Raw genomic sequence first — 2,779 nt, forward strand, 5'->3', positions numbered from 1 at the left:
AATCTAGATTATATAGGTTGGGATTTGAGACTGTGACAAATTGAGGAGATTTCTGCTTTTATCTTCAAAATCTAATATTACAGAAATGTTCACCTCATTAAAGACAGGAATCAACTTCAGCTTCAGGTTTAGTTTTTCTTCATTTAATAGTAAACATTAAACAGTAAACATCACCCATACTTTATTTTTTAAATTGTTTTCAACTGAGATATTTATGATTTTATATACAGAGCCTCTCTCTAAACAAAAACCAAAAAAGAACCTCTTCCTTATTTTAATTGGGTCATGTGGTAATGTATTTTTAAATTTGGGGGAAACTACAAAATATTTTCCAGAAGTTCCCGTCGTGGCGCAGTGGTTAACGAATCCGACTAGGAACCATGAGGTGGGGGGTTCGGTCCCTGCCCTTGCTCATTGAGTTAACGATCCGGCGTTGCCGTGAGCTGTGGTGTAGGTTGCAGACGCGGCTCGGATCCCGCGTTGCTGTGGCTCTGGCGTAGGCCGGTGGCTACAGCTCCGATTCAACCCCTAGCCTGGGAACCTCCATATGCCATGAGAGCGGCCCAAGAAATAGCAACAACAACAACAACAACAACAAAAAAGACAAAAAAAAAAACAAACAAACAGACAAAAAAAATATTTTCCAGAGTGGGTAGTCCATTTTACATTCTACTAGCAAAGTATGAGATTTCTAACTTTTCTGCATCTGTGCCAATACTAGTTATTGTCTTTTTGAATATAGACATCCTAGTGGATGTGAAGTCATATCTCCTTGCGATTTAGATTTATATTTTCCTAATGACTAATGCTTATGAGCATGAGCAACTTTTCTTATGTAATTGGCTACTTGTATATCTTCTTTAGAGAAACCTCTCTTCAAATTCTTGTGCATTTTTTTCATAAGCGTTTTATATATATATTTTTTGCCACGCCAATTGCATATGGAAGTTCCCTGGTCAGGGACTGAATTTGATCCAGAGCTATGACCTACAACACAGCTGGGGCAACACCAGATCCTTAACCCACTGTGCCACAGCAGGAACTCCATTTGTGGCCTTTTTTGTATTTTTATTGTTGAATTGTGACTTTTATACATTTTAGAATAAATCTGATTTAAAAAACTTTATTATGGTTGATTTACAATGGTCTGTCAATTTCTGCTGTAGAGCAAAGTAACCCAGTTAACCCAGATACACACACACACACACACACACACACACACACACACACACACACACACATAAACATTTTTTCTCTCATATTACCTTCCACCATGTTCTATCACATGTGATAGGATATAGTTCCCTGTGCTATACAGTAGAACTTCATTGCTTATGCACTCCAAATACAATAGTTGCATCTATTTACCCCAAACTCCCAGTCCATCCCACTCTTTCACCCTCCCTTTGGGCAATCCATGAGTTTGTTTATGTTCTGTAGATAGGTTCGTTTGTGCCATATTTCAGATTCCACATATAAGTGATATCATATGGTATTTGTCTTTCTCTTTTTGACTTGCTTCACTTAGTGTACGACTCTCTAGTTCCATCCATATTGTTGTAAATGGCACTAAGTTGTTATTTTTCATGGCTGAGTAGTAGTCCATTGTGTATATCTACCACACCTTAATCCATTCATCTATTGATGGACATTTAGGTTGTTTCCATGTCTTAGCTATTGTAAATAGTGCTGCAATGAACACAGGGGTGCATGTATCTTTTTGAATTAATTTTTTTCTGGAAATATGCCTAGGAGTGGGACTGCTGGATCATATGGTAGTTCTATATTTAGTTTTCTGAGGTACCACCATACTGCTTTCAATAGTAGCTGTACCAATTTACATTCCCATCAGTAATTGTGTAGGAAGGTTCCCTTCACTCCACACCCTCTCCAGGATTTATTGTTTGTAAACTTATTAATGACTGCCATTCTGACCAGTGTGAGGTGATAGCTCATTGTAGTTTTGACTTGCCTTTCTCTAATTAATGATGTTGAGCATTTATTTATGGGCCTATTGGATATCAATATGTCCTCCTTGAAGAGGACATATTGGGGTGTTTGTTTTTTTTTGCCGTTGAGTTGTATAAATTGTAAGTCCTTGTTAGCTGCATCATTTGCAACCATTTACTCCCATTCCATAGGTTGTCTTTTCATAAAAGCTTTTAAGTTTGATTAGGTCCCACTTGTTTATTTTTGCTTTTGTTTCTGTTTCCTTGGGAGACTAACCTAAGGAAATGTTTGTACCATTGATGTCAGAGGATATTTTGCTTATGTTCTTTTCTAGGAGTTTGATGGTGTGTTATCTTATGTTTAACTCTTTAAGCCATTTCGAGTTTATTTTTGTTCATGGCATGAGGGTGTGTTTTAGTTTCATTGATTTACATGCAGCTGTCCAATTTTCCCAGCACCACTTTCTGAAAAGATTATCTTTTCCCCCATTTTATATTCTTGCCTGCTCTGTTGAAGGTTAATTGACCATAGGTGTCTGGGTTTATTTCTGGGTTCTCTATTCTGTTCCATTAGTCTGTCTGTCTGTTTTTGTACCAGTACCACATTGTCTTGATTACTGTAGCTTTGTAATACTGTCTAAAGCCTAGGAAAGTTATGCCTCTTGCTTTCGCCCACCTCCAGGATTTCTTCGACTATTCTGGATCTTTTATGGTTCCATATAAATTTTTAGATTATTTGTTCTAGTTCTGTGAATAATGCCATAGCTAATTTGATAGGGATTGCAGATTGCTTTGGGTAGTATGGCCATTTTAACGATATTGCATCTCCA

The sequence above is a fragment of the Phacochoerus africanus genome, chromosome 1, assembly GCF_016906955.1.
Source record: "Phacochoerus africanus isolate WHEZ1 chromosome 1, ROS_Pafr_v1, whole genome shotgun sequence".
Lineage (NCBI taxonomy): Eukaryota > Metazoa > Chordata > Mammalia > Artiodactyla > Suidae > Phacochoerus > Phacochoerus africanus.